This window comes from Stenella coeruleoalba (genome assembly GCF_951394435.1).
Source record: "Stenella coeruleoalba genome assembly, chromosome: 10".
Classification (NCBI taxonomy): domain Eukaryota; kingdom Metazoa; phylum Chordata; class Mammalia; order Artiodactyla; family Delphinidae; genus Stenella; species Stenella coeruleoalba.
Window position 1 is genome coordinate 2,709,177 of NC_137156.1, and position 14,988 is coordinate 2,724,164.

At 41.8% G+C, this 14,988-nt stretch overlaps 1 long non-coding RNA gene across 1 annotated transcript; it reads left to right on the forward strand.

Moving 5' to 3' along the window:
- Window positions 1–146: 146 nt before the first annotated feature.
- Window positions 147–13,987, forward strand: LOC307192189. The gene is made up of 4 exons (XR_013830006.1): window positions 147–394; window positions 7,075–7,241; window positions 9,721–9,864; window positions 13,105–13,987. It is a non-coding gene; the product is annotated as an uncharacterized lncRNA (long non-coding RNA).
- Window positions 13,988–14,988: the final 1,001 nt, after the last annotated feature.

Below are 14,988 nucleotides of genomic sequence, written 5' to 3' on the forward strand. Positions count from 1 at the left end.
GCAGGGAAAATGCTGTCGCCCTGTTTTGCTGATGTGTAACGTGAGGGCCGCGAAGATTAATTAGATGACTTCCCCGAGGACCTGAGACTTGCAAGTGGTTGAAGTCCCAAGTAATTTTATTATTTGTGCTTCATCATAGGTGGGGGGCAAGACTGAAGGCCGTGTAGAACAGTTTGGACTTATTCTGAACCCTTTCTCCAGATGTTACAAGGTGATGGTTGGTAGGCTGAGCTGAGCCTCTCAAAGGCCTGAGACCCTCTCTCAGGCTGACGTAAGTAACCCTCGGAAGGAATGGAAATGCCTGAGAAGAGATTGAGGTACTGGAAGACTCACTGGGCTCCGGAAGGGGAAACACCGCTCACAGAAATATTAATTTAAAAAAAATTCCTTACTGGTAAGCATATTTGGATGGTGACACTTTTCGTAAGACAAGTGAAGACTTCTCAGGCTTATGCCTACTATATTTTACACAGAAAAGTGGGGTATGGGAAATTTGCCGTTTTTGTCAAAGTATCATTTAAAAAATACAGGAGCACGTGTCAAAGATTTACCTAACCCATTAATTAGGGAACCAGCAGGATGATAAAAAAGAATTTGAAAAACTGGTTTATAGAGTCAGTGTAAAAACGTGAGCCGTGGCCGCAGAGCCTGTGCGTCCGGAGCCTGTGCTCTGCAACGGGAGAGGCCACAACAGTGAGAGGCCCGCGTACCGCAAAAAAAAAGATAAAAAGAAAAAAAAAGAAACGCGGAAGCCCAGCCGAGACCTCACCTAAAGCTGTAATCATCCTGTGATATGAGCGGGTTCCCCCAGTGCTTATGAAGGCTTTGGGAGGGGGACGTCCCATCTGGTTAGATCTTTGAGTATTGACTGCAGGGGAGGGGTCTGCCTAGGAGGGGAGTCGATCCTGTTCTGCGTGCAGAGAATCCCTGATACCCCCTCGTGGCCGCAGGTGCCCGGGAGGAGCTGTCCGCTGCTGTAATGAGTCTTAGGGGCACAGTGTTGTGCTCAGTGTTGGAGCTAAATGTTTCCTTTTTAACATTACAGAGTAGAATCTACCATGTTTGACACTCCTGCAGTCGTAGTATTATTTTAATTTCTGATCTTTAAACCATCAGGTGCTGTTATAATGATGTGTGAAAAGCCTGTCGTGCTCAGTCACGAGGGACATTCTGACACCGTTATTCAGTTAACCATGCAGACCGGGAGCCGGAAGCACCCGGGCTCCCTCTGTCTCACTGACACATCACTTCTGTTGGTTGCTGTGTCCTGGTGATCCTGCCTCCTAAGTACTTTTTCATTTCCCCCCCTTTTCCCCTACCACTGTCTTACCTCAGGCACTTATCATGTTTGGGTTACTGTTGCTTAGATTACTGGGTTCCTATAACAGCCACTGACCGGTTTTGCTGATCTCAGCCCTGCATCTGCAATCCACTCTCTTCCTGCTTCCTGACTGATCTCCCTACCTTGTAAACCTGACACGATACTCATAATTCTCCCCTAATCATCCCCCGCTTGGCTGAAAATCTCACAGTGGGACCCCTTCGCCTCCGAACAAATCCAAACTTCTTAGCCTGACGTATACGGTCCTCAAGACTTGGCCCTAGCCTACGGCCCAGTTTATCTCTCACCAGCCCCACACTTGAACCTTTTCGTTTCCGGTGAACTTGGGATGCTCAGTTTCTCTCTCTGTATTTGCATGTTCTCTCATTCCAGGCACTATCTTATCTAGGAAGTCTCCTCTGACCCTCCACTGGGTGTGTCCCCTCCTTCTGTGATTTCACAGGAGATCTCTGGTGATCTTCTCAGGCTTCTCTTTCTCCAAGTAGCTGTCACTGTGTTATGTGTGTGGTGAGTCATTTGTCTTATTACTCACCCAAGGGACACCCGGGGAAGTCTCCTACCCTTACGGTAAACCCCACTGCCCTTCTCCTGACACAATCCGTGACACAAAATACCCTGTGAATGTGTGTTAAAAGTTCTTATCTCTGCCATATTTTTCCATGTTTGATAATATGTTGTGAGTAAATTGCTACCTTTTTATTAAGTTGTCAGAAGGAATTAACATCAGTGTTTTTGTGCTTTGAAATATTTCTTTTTCAGTGAGTGGTAGCTAATGGAGAAAGAATTTGACTATTGCTAGGTTCCTGCAGTAAAACAAACTAGAAAAAGTGGTACCAAGGAAACTATGGTATTATTAACTCTATAAATTTCTGGGGGGAAAATATGTTATGTCTTCCATTAGTCATTAAAGATCGTTAGTCACGTTCTGTGTTCTGTATCGCAACTGTTTCCTGCAATGACGTTGCTTGAGATCAGTTAAACCTATGCTGCTATGATGCTTTCTTTTCCAAATTAATGCTCTTTTTTTTTCCTAGTTAGGCTTTGTATCATCTTCCTACACAGCCTTGTATGTTCATGTCAGAGATATTAATGGTAGTCTTCTGGAATCTTATATGCATTTGAGTGTTCTTTCCTAGTCCCAATAGTTGTGATTTAGAGAAGAAAGACATTTCAAAAGTAAACATTTGACCCACTGTTCTACCCCTGCTGTAGTTCTCATCACCTGTGGGATGTGTTCATTCACCCAAGGCTGGTTTTATCCACTTTTTGGGGGGTGTTTGTGCAGACATTAAACCAGCCTTGGGCTCTAGGATTACTTTTCAACTGGCAAAGAAATCTCCCTCAGGCATCCCCGTCTGAGAATGATTGGAACCGATAGATATTATTGTGTAAAAAATGGCAGGTTTTTTTCCAGGGTCCTCCCAGTTCTTCATGTTTACACCAAAGCTTAACTTATAACCTGTCCAAATGCATAGAAAAGAACAAGAACAATGGCCACAATAAAAGGTCAGCTGAAAAGAGCCACAAAAAACCCATAAGCTCTGTATTCAGCACAGTGTTATATAGTATACGTTGGTTCCAGGGTTTTGAAAGAGAGCATCCCTGTTTGGTGGAACAGAGGGCATCCTTGCTGACCAGCAAAGGTGACCCGGACTCTCCTTTCTGTATAAGAAAGTTTAAAGTTCTATTCATAAATCACCACTTTAAGACTTTAAAAAAAGATTGAAAAGACACAGTCCATCCTCACTATTCTCAGATTCTGTATTTGAGAATTCACCTAACTTGTGAAAATTTATTCGTAACCTCAAAATCAGTACCCCCGGGGCTTCCTCTGTTATTTGCAGACACGTACAGACTTGAGTCTCCCTGCACGCGTGTTGCCAGCTGAGACTGATCACGGAGACCTCTGCCTTCTTGTTCTATCCCACACTGTAAATACATGTCCTTTTTGTGGTCTATTTAGTATAATGTTTTCCACATTTTTGTTTTTTGTTGTTGGTAGTGGTGGTGCTGGGGGTGATTCTGCTGTTTAAATGGTCCCCAAGTCTAGTGCGAAGTGCTGTCCAGTGTCCCTAAGAGCAAGAAGGCTGTGACATGCCTTACGGGGAAGATACATCATTCAGGCATGAGCTACAGTGCTGCTGGCATGAGCAGCAATATATATTAAATAAGACGTGTTTAAATAAAAATACATATCAAACAAGGTTCTGTGTTGACCAGTTGATGAAAATGTTTTGACCAGAGGCTCACAGGAACCTGGCCCTTTGTTTTTCCTAGGAGCCATGGGTCGGTATCCGCTAATTCAGTATTCACTAACTACATTGACTTTGGAGAATCTAACTTCCATGAATAACAAGAATTAACTGTCTATGCAGTAGTCAGAGCTTGGGTTCTCCTAGAAGCAGACCCCAAGAAAGGAGTTTGTTTGGGAAATGATCCCAGGAAACGTTGATGTGAGGTAGGAAAGTAAGACAGGAGAGCAGAGGCAGCCAATGAAGGGTGAATTATCAAGCAAATTACTTCCATAGGCAACTGATGGTCAACGCAGGCAGCTCTGGGAGCCAGTGAAGAACATGTGCCTTGGAGTTTAATTCCCTTATGGTCCAAGGACAGAGTCTGTATGAATTCAGTTCCTTTAGATTTGCTCAAGTTTGTTTAGCAAACCATACGTTGAGAGCATATGGTCTATCTTGGTGACGTTTCCACGTACCTTAGAAAAGAATGGGTATTCTCTCACGGTCCGATGGGTATTCTCTAAATGTCACCTACTGATTTTCTGTCCGCTTGTTTTGTAGATTTCTGAGAGAGGGATGTTGATGTTTCCAAGTACAATTGTGAATTTACCTATGTCTCCATTCAGTTCTATCAGTTTCGGCTTCATGATCTGTTGTTAGGTGCATACAAATTGATGAGTGTATGTCTTCTTGATGAATTGACTGTTCTATCATTATGTATTGTCCCTTTTAATCTCTGATAAATAATTTTGCTTGATATGAAGCGTACTTTATTTGATATTAATATAGACAATACAGCTTTCTTTTCTTTGGGATTTATCTATTTCCAAACTTTTAATGTATGTATTGGATTGGCCGAAAAGTTCGTTCGGGTTTTTCTGTAACAGCTTATGGGAAAACCCGAACGAACTTTTTGGTCAACCCAATATATCCTCATATTTAAAGTCGGTTGCTTGTAGACAGTATATAGGTTTCTTTGGTTTAAATCCAATCTCACCATCTTTGTTTTTGAAATGGTGTGATGTAATGTGTTTATCCATGTAGTTGAATTAGTCCCACCATTTTGTGATTTTCTGTTTGTTTCCTCCACTTTTCCTTCTTCTGTTCCCCCTTTCTGCCTTCCTCTGAGTATTTTTTTAGTATTCTATTTTAATATATCAGTTAGTTTTTTGGCTATATCCCTTTGTGTTTTTTTTAGCTGTTGCTCTAGGGATTATAATACCCAGGTCTAAGTTTTTACAGTCTAGTTAGAGTTAATTTTTTTTTTTTACAGCTTCAGGAAAAACCTAGAAGGCTTGCAACCACATAGGTCTCTTTACCCTCCCCCTTTATCTTACGGTGTCACATGTATCGTATTTACATACACTGACAGCTTCCCAGACAATGTTAAATTGTTGCTTTCAGCCTTCATACATATTTTAGAGAACTTAAAAAGAGAAAAATATCACTTAACCAGACATTTATCATTTTTATTGTGCTTCCTTCATTCCTGAAGTTCCAAGTTTCCCTCTGGGAACATCTTCCTCAAGCGGAAACTTCCTTTAGCAATTTCTCTTAGAGCAAACGTACCCGCAGTGAATTCTTTTGTTTTCCTTCACCTGAGAATACCCTTATTTTACCTTCACCCCTGAAGGATGTTTTCACTGCATATAGAATTCTGCGTTGGTATTTCTTTCAGCCCTTTAAAGATTTCACTCCACCGCTTTTATGAATTCTGACAAGGAATCCTTTGTATTCTCTAGCATCTGTGGTATTTGATTATTATCCCCCTACACATAATGTATCATTTTGCTACGGCTGCTTTCAAGACCTTATCTTTGGTTTTTAGCAGTTTAATTTTGATGTGTATATGCATGGGTTTATTTATTTTTTTGAGTTTACCTTGTTTGGGGCTCCCTGAACTTCTTGAATCTCTAAATTTATGTCTTTCACTAAATTTGAGGAGTTTTTAGTCATTATTTCTTCAAATATTTTGACTGTCACACATCTTTCTCCTCTTCTTAGGGACTCCAGTGATATGGGTGTTGTCCCACAGGTCCCTGTGACTGTTTATGTTTCTGCCCTTTTCCTGTCTGTTCTTCAGGTTGGATCATTCCTATGGCTCCATCTTCAAGTTCAGGGAACTTTTTCTGTCATCTCCATTCTGCTCTTGCGCCTCCCAAGTGCCTTGTTTCTTTCAGACATTCTGTTTTTCAGTTCTAAAATTTCCATTTGGCCCTTTCCTATAGTTTCTCTTTTTCTGCTGACAGTTTATTTTCATTTTAGAAGTGCTCACACTTACCTCGTGGAGGAAGGTTATAATGGCTGCTTCCTGTGGGTTTCATTTTACGTTGCGTCATTCTGTTTGGTCTCTTGCATTTGGCGCCTTGGATTTTCTGTTTCTGATGTGCCTGCTGTGGGCTGCCCATCCCTCCCTTCCCAGTACTGCACTGGGCAGTGCTGCACTCGATGATGCCATACCTTGGGTTCTCAGCTAGGCTATTGGATCTCTGCTGATTAGAGCAGGACCATTGATTCTCCTTCTTCAACAGTGTCTTTGATCCTGCTGAACAATTTGAAGTAAATTGAAGTAAGCGGATTCATTGTAGAGAATTCACAAGGCCAACCCAGCCACTGTAATACTTTGTTTATTACAATATGATTATTATCTTGAATAACTCTTTTCGTTCTAAGCATCTGTGGGATCTCATGGGAAAGAAATATGGTGCACATTCCCTACCACCCAGCATTTTCAGCCCAATTAAAGTTGCAGGCAGCCTTCATGAATATCATCGTGTACTTTACAGAGACTCCACAGGTACCCAGCCCAGATGGAATTAACCCATTAGTGTTGCTGTCAATCACAGGAAGTTGAGACAAAGTGTTTATTAACATTATTGACCTAAAAGGAAGGATCTGCCGTTCATCTGCCACGGTCACCTGCTTCATTAACTTATTGGCAGCATGTAGCAAGGCTGGAAAATTGACTGGTTGATTCATTCATTCATTCCCTCCTTCAGCAGACATTTTTGTTTTTTTTCTTTTTGCCATGCTGTGCAGCATGCAGGGTCTTAGTTCCCTGACCAGGGATGGAACCTGCGCCCCCTGAAGTGGAAGCGCGTAGTCTTAACCACTAGACTGCTGGGGAAGTCCCAGCAGACATCTTTTGATCGTTCATTGTGTGTCAGGCGGCAGCAGCAGAGGATTCTGCTGGAGTGCAGCTGAGCCCTGGGTGCCCACGGAGTGATGAGTTTGTTGAGGAGAAGCTGTGGAACAGCAGGTCTCCACTCTTTCTGCTGAGGCAGAGAAGGGAGAGTGAGGCTCCAGTAGAACCGGTCCAGGAAGCCGCAGGGGAGGGAGGGTCTTAGGACCCAAATTTGCTATAACAACATCAGTAGGAGTTCAGTAACCCTTAAGTTCAATAACTTAAGTTGAGCAATATGGGAAAGCCGCAATGTGCCACGCGTATCATCCAACATTACCACAGAGGTCGTTACAACTATGTTTGTTATTTTACAGATCAAGAAATTGAAGCACAGAGAGCCTAAGTAGCTTGCCCAGCGTCTCCCAATTACTAAGTGGATGACCTGCTCTGGAAGCTCAGACGCTGAACCACAGTGTTTTCTCTGTGTGATCAGAGAACCAAGGACATGGATTACGGTGAAAACATACATACAGAGTTTCTGGTAAGCAATACTTTTTTTAAAGTCAGAAAATACAAATATTGTGTCAAAAAAAATCAAACACCTTATTATTTTAATCCAAGTGAGTCTCCTCTGTGTTAAATTGAATTCAGATAAATGAATCTGATATAAATGGAAAAGGATTACAGATTAGAGAGGTTTGATGGAAAACTCCCAGGAAAATACGTTTATGGGTTTAAGACCATCTGACATTAATATGTGGAGATTTTTATTAAAGGAAAAGGATGAAATTAATGAATTGTAATTGTTGCTGATTGTTTTTTTAAATTGTGCCAAAATACACGTAACATAAAATTTACCTTCTTAGAGCCTTTTAAGGATACAATCCAGCTGCTTCAAGTACAGTGACAACACTGGGCATCCAGTTGCCAGAAGTTTCCATGTAGCCAAAATGAAACTCCGCACCCATTAAACAACAACTCCCTATTCTTTCCTCTCCCAATTGCTTCTCTACTTTCTGTCTGCGAATTTGACTCCTCTAGGGACCTCATATGAGTAAAATCATACAATATTTGTCTTTTGCAATGGGAATATTTCACTTATCATGATGTCTTCAAGGTTCATCCACATTGTAGCCTGAGGTGTCAGAATTTCCTTCCTTTTAAAGGCAGAACAATATTCCACTGTATCTGTAGATGACACTTTGTTTATCCATCCATCTGTTGATGGACACTGCTTCCACCTTTTGGCTGTTGTGAATAATGTTGTGTGAACTTAGGTGTACACTACTTTTAGTTTTTCTGGATATATGCCCAGTTGTTGATTATTTTTAACCAAGGTTCTCCAAATAGTTCTGAGTCTCTTTCCCAACAGATAAGCTATCTGTTATGATCAATAGGGAGAATAGGTAATTTCTGCAAATTTTCTGGGGGGGATCCTCTCTTGGTTTACAAACTGTATGACTTAGCTTTCCATTTTCTTTTATTTTTTCACTTTTTTTCATATTGAAGTATAGTTGATATCCGATATGAGCTTTCCGTTTTCTTACTAGAAAAGTAAGACTAGAAAATAATTGTCCTTCATTGAACCAATTGAGTTAAGAGAGTTGTGATTAACTATTAACTCGGGCCCATAATTTCTGCCCCAGAGCAAGTTGAAAGGCCCTGAGAACCTCCTCGCTTTGGAGGATGTCCCACCAGAGTGAAGACATTCAGATGGAGAAGACTGCTGCCTTGGTCGTCACCTGTCCATTAAATACAGAGCGCCATCCAGACCCCCTTCAGGCAGAGGGCTGGAAGCAGTGCGGGCACTAGCTGCCTTGGTGTGGGAATGAAGGGACCATGAAAACCCTTTGGGCCAGTCTCTGACCTCTGATATCCTTCAGTTTCCATTCCTCTTCAGTGAAAAGAATCAGATTGGTCTGAGAGGAGAGACCACCTTCTTGTTTTGCAGGTCTTAGGAGAGTTGAGGAATCTTTTTTTTTTCCCAGCCTTAATCCACGTGGCACACGTGTATTTGGATGAGAAAGGGTGCCTCAGCCGGGCATATGCAGCCCCATGAGACCCTGGCTTGGCGAACTCAGCTGGCTTGACTTCAGCCCTGCCCTTTGTCCCTTCGTCCAGGTGCCCTGAGATAACACGCACCCGTGCACACCTGTGCTTGTTTCACGGCTCTCTGGTGGCCCTGATGTCAGGTACATTATGAGACAGTAAATGTTTTGTTCATTATGCAGAGTGCCTGGTTGTTTGGCCCAGTGAAGAGTACGGAACTCTTCCGACAGGCAGACTCGGGAGAGCTGGAGATGGGAGCTGCCACTGTGGTCCGGGGTGGGCAGGGGAGGCCTTGGGGCTGTGGAGAGATGTGCGTATGTGGCAAGTGGGGAAAGATGCTCTATCTTCAGAAGATATTTTATCCGATTCCTGTTGTGAGCCAAAGCCCACGCTACCCAGTACAGAGCAGGCCTTTAGATCAGCAGTGGGCACTGTTGTAGGGTAGACACTATAGTATGCTCTTTTGATCTTCTTTGGGAATGCCACAGAAGGTAGAGAGCTCTAAAATTATGTGTCTTTCAGAGGATTCTACTCTTTAATATATTCAAGGGAATAAGGACTCAGTGGAAGTGTATATTTTCAAAGAGAAATAGTAGATAAAACTTGAGATGACCCATGGGCTGTTTCACCTTTTCTGTCACTAATGCTGGGTATTTAAAGGCAATAAATTCCTTCCTAACTCAAATAAAGTAATGGCAGATACACCAAAGGCCATAAATCTTTTTAATGGAGCTGGGGTTAACTTGCTTAATTGTATATTCCTAAGCAACGATTTCTTAAAACTTTGTACTCAATTGATTTTCAGAAGCTAGGATCAACTCTGTCGCTGCTCTACCTTTTTGAATTCATATTGAGTACTAATTGCAGGTCTCAAGCCCATCAAGAAATGATTACATTGAATCTGGATAACTATATTCCTTTCTATTGAAATTTTCCACAGGAAAATGTTTACTTTTTCTGATAAATTACAGATATTGAGAATTGCAGTTCATTCCTCAGCGTCTTCGGGAGGTGCTTATGAGTGGTTGCCGTGAGCCTGGCGTGTCCTAAACACCAGGAAGATGGTGGTGAACCAGAGCCTTGCTTCCAGGGAGCTCACATTCTGCTGCAAGGAGGTGAAAAATAATAGACAAATAAAATAATTTCAATATTAAATATCGTGTAGAAAACACACCAGGGTCCTGATTTTAAAAGGTGCTGTCTGGGGCTTTGTCAAGAAAGACTTCTCAGAGGAGGTCGGGTTTGAGTTGAAAGCCAGATGATGGCAAGAAGCTACACATACGAATGTCTGAGGGGAGAAGGTGCCCAGCAGAGGGAACCAGTGCCAAAGCCCTGCACCAGGAAGAAGCTTGGGAGTTCAAGGAACAGAGGAGAGACTGCTGAGGCTTTAATCTAGCAAGAGATGGGGAGGAAGGACAAAGCCAAGGAGGAAGAGTAGGAAATGACCATATCATTTAGGACCTTGTAGGTTATGTTCAGAGTTTGGATTTTATCCTGAGATTAAAGAGAAATTATTGGAAAAGTGTAAGTAGGAAGATGTCTTGAAAAGGCCAGTCTGGAGGCAGAGTTGGAAATGGATGGAGGAGCGAAACAGCAGTCAGGGGTCAATTTAATTCAGATAAGAGATGAATTTGAACCAAGGTGGAGCAGTGAAGATGGAGAGAAGGAAGTCGACTTGCCATGTGTTTTGGACAGAGAGGCTTCAGGACCTTAGGACGAATGGATGGCTGTGGGGTATGAAAGAAGGATATGAGTTAAGGATAACTTCTAGGCGTTGGCTTGAAGGTATATGGTGGTGCTATTTAGACAAAATTGAAGACTAGGAGAAGGACAGTGGAATGAAGTGGGAGTGAAGGATTCATCTTGACGTGTTACCATAAGATGCATACCAGAGCAATGTTAGGGAATAACTAGAATAGAATATGATGCAGCTGTTATAAAAAATGCACTTTTGACTTCCAAGTGGAGGCGTTAAGTTGCAGTTAAGATGCTTAAGTTCAGCCACAGTTCTCGTGCTTGACACTGAGAGGGACCAAAGTGAAGCAGACAGCATCTCTGCCCCCAGCAGCTTTCCGTGTACTGTGGGATTCAGATGACTAGGTAAGTTAACAGGAAACCTTAACCTGTAGGAATTTTAACTGCTAGAAGCAGCCCTGAGAGCCCCGTGGCCTGTAGAAATGTGCCGGAGAGGTATGCACCTCCTGAGGGCGGCTGGGAAGATGGCTGGCTGGCCTCAGGCTGAGCCGCGGGCTGGGCTGCAGCAGAGCCACTCACACTGGCCTCGCCAGGCTGCCTCGGATCTTATCTGCATCTCAGCAGTGTCTCTGGTTTTAAGGTTTCCAGTGAGCTCAGAGCCTTGAGGTGAGGTCTGAGCAGGGCCCAGGGGGATGGGAAGGTCCTATTAGGATCTCCACTGCTGCATCTGCATCCTGCAGATTTTGATATGTTGTATTTTCATTTCCATTGTGTTAAAAATACTTTCTAACTTTCCTTCTGATTTATTTTTTATTATTTTTAAATTGAAGTATAGTTGATTTACAGTTTTGTATTATTTTCTGCTGGACAGCAAAGTGACTCAGTTATACATATATATATATATATATATATATATATATATATATATGTATACATTCTTTTTAATATTCTTTTCCGTTATGATATATCCCAGGACATTGAATATAGTTCCCTGTGCTGTACAGTAGGACCTTGTTGTCCAACCATCCTGTATGTAATAGTTTGCACCTTTTGATTTGTTTTTGACCCATGGATTATTTAGAAGTATACTATTTAGTTTCCAAATATTTGAGGATTTTTTTTTCAGAGATCTTTCTACTGTTGATTATTAACTGTGGTCAGAGAATGTACTTTACATGACTTGCATCCTTTAAAACATGTTGAGGCTTGTTTTACGGCCCAGAATATGGTCTGTCTGGTAAATGTTATGTGTGCCCTTGAAAACGTGTATTTTACGATTGCTGCATAAAGTATTCTATAAACGAATTCAATTCGGTTGATTTGGCTGATGGTATTGTTCAGGTCTTTTATAGCCTGTTGGTTTTCTGTTTATTTTTTCTACCGCTTGTTGGCAGAGGGCTACTGAAGTCTCTCACTATTACTGTGACTTCTTCTGTTAACCTTTGTCGTTCTATCAGCCTTTTCTTCTATATTTTAAAGCTTCCTTATTACATGTGTAAACATTTAGGATTGTTATATTCTCTCAATCATTATCTTGACACCTGTATCATTATAAAATAATCCTTTTTATCTCTGATAACATTTGTTGCTCTGAAACCTACTTTGTCTGATGTTAACATAGGCACGTCGGCTTTCTTTTGGTTACAGTGAGCGTGATATATCTTTATCCACCCTTTTACTTTTAACTTACTTATGTCTCTTTACTTACAGTGAGTTTCTTGAAGACAGTGTGTAGTTGAGCAGTTTTTATCTTTTAATTCAGTACAGCAATCTCTGCCTTTTAATTGGGGTGTTAGACCACATACACTTAATGTGATTATTGATATGGTTGGGTATAAATCCACCATCTTGCCGTTTGTTTCCTATTTTTTCCATCTGTTTTTTGTTTGTTCCTTTGTTCCTCTCTTTTCTGCCTTTTTTGGCAGAAAAGATTGATTTTATTTTATCTCATTTTTTATTATATATTATCCCGTTTGTTGGCTTATTAGCTATTATTAGCTGTAAGCTTTTGTTATCTCAGTGGTTGCTTTAGGGTTGACAGTGTGCATCTCGAACTTTTATCACGGTGTATCTTCACATGATATTGCACCACTTCACATATAGTATCAGAACCTGAAACTGCACACTTGCATGTATTTTCCCCCTTTGACTTTTGTGCTATTGTCACATCTTTCACGTCTATGTATGTTATAAATGCCACAATACACGTTTATTGTTAATTATCTTTTAAAGAGATATAAATAATAGGAAAAGAGTCTTACCATGTAGTCACCGTTTCTGGTTCTTGGGTTTTTGATGTAGACCCAGATTTCCATCGGGCGGCATTTTCCTTCTGCCTGAAGGATTGCTTTGAATACTTCTTGAAGTGCACATCTGCTGGCAATGCATCCTTTCAGCCTTTGTGCGTCTGAAAACAAACCTTTATTTTGGTTTAATTTTTTAAAATTTTAGAATAATTTTAGATTTACAGAAAAGTTATAAAAAATAATAGAGAGAGCACCCATATGCCCCTCACATGGCTTCCCCTGATTGGATAACTTACGTTGCCACTGTACGGTACATGTGTCAAAAAACCAATATTGATACATTACTATTAACTAAACTCTAGACTTTATCCAGATGTCACTTGTTTTCCCACTAATATCCCTTTCCTTTTCCAGGATCCCATCCAGGGCACCACGTGGCATTTGGTCATGTCCTGAGTCTCCTCTGGTTGGTGACAGTTTCTCAGCCTTCCTTTGTTTTTCATGACCTTTCCAGCATTGAGGAGCACCAGTCAGGTATTTCACAGAATGTTCCTCAATTTGGAGTTGTCTGATGTTTTGTTTATGACTGGACTGGAGCCATAGGTCTCTGGGGAGGATCTCACAGAGGTGAAGTGGCCTTCTCCTCGCATCGTGTCGGGGTGCTTTCTGCCAACACAGCTTCTCACTGTGATAGTAACCCCGATCACTTGGTGAAGGCGGCGTTTGCAAAGTTTCTGCAGTACAATTACTACTTCCCCCTTTTCATACTCTGTTCTTTGGAGGCAAGAACTGAGTCCAGCCCGTGCTTGAGGATGTAGGAGGTGAAGCTTCATGTTGTGGACAGGGAGTAGTTGCTTAAGTGATTTGGAATATTCTGCAAGGAATATTGGCCTCTTCCCTCCCATTTTAAAATTTGAGCCATCATTTATTTATATCACCGGGGTAGGCGGAATATCAGCCCCTCCAAAGATGGCCACGGCCTAATCCCTGGAGGCTGTAAGTTTGTTACCTTACACAGCAAAAGGGATTTTACAGGTGGGACTGAGTTAGGGATCTTGAAATGGGAGGTTATCCTGGTTTATCTGGTGGGCCCAGTGGAATCATAGGTATCCTTTTAAGAGGCAGGTAGGAATTTCTGCACCTGTCTCGTTGTTCGGCTCTGCTCGCTGATGCTCAGTCCTGTGAACTTTAGCTGCCTTGGCCTCCTTGGACTCCCAGTTCTAATGTCTCCTCAGCTCAGCGAGACCCTGGGCTCTGACTGGGTCTCCCTTTCTGTACCAGGGTCTGGAAAATTTCTCAAGGCAGGAAGCTGGAGGTCATTGTAGACATCATTTTATTTGTTTCCCTTCTCTCTGGGGTGACTGTCCTGTGCTACCTGTTATCCAGTGTCTGAAAACCTCTGTTTCATGTATTTTGGCCATTTTTCCAGTCACCTCTGGTGAGAGGGTAAATCTGGTCTCCCTTGGCCCATTTTGCCTGGAAGTAGAAGTCTACTTATTCTTCCCACAAATAATTTTTAATGAATGGCTGAACTATAATTTATTTAAGAAGTGTCTGTTGTTTGTGACTGCTGAATGATTTTCATTGTATTGATGTGGAATCAGTTATTTAACGGGCAGCCTATGGTTTGACATTTGGGTCAAGTTTTAGTTTTCCTTTTTATAAACATATCTACGAGACTATCTTGCAGCCACACACTGTGACCTGCATGCTTATTTCCTTATGATATATTTTTAGATACAGAGGACTGGCTCGCGGGGTGTGCAGCACCTACAACCAGTCTTGTGTTGTCAAGTCGTGCTCCAGAGAGATGGCGCCAACTTACATGTTGCCCACGTGTAACTTCCTCAAAGTCACCTTTTCTCTTGGCTTTTTCATGTCATCTTCTTTGGTACGAACCTCCTCATATTGGTGGGACCCTCTGTCATAATAATTCTGAGTTCCAGAATTATAACATCTGACACTTTGAAAAGGTGAATATTTAGACCATCCCATTAGTCTTGATTAACCCTATAGTAATTACATTTCATATTTCTGTGAAAATGTGTAATCTGAGCCATGAAGGAATTCAAAAAAAAACATGTCAATAGCTCCTAACCTCTCGGTTGGGCTATAGACTGAATGTTTCCGTCCCTTCCGATGTGACGGTGTTAGGAGGTGGGGCCTTTGGGAGATGATTAGGTCATGAGGGTGGGGCCTTCATGAATGGAATTTGTGCCCTTAGAAAGGGATTCCAAGGAGCTCTCTCTCCGCCTTCTGCCCTGTGGGGACACAGCGAGAAGATGGTCATCTGTGAAC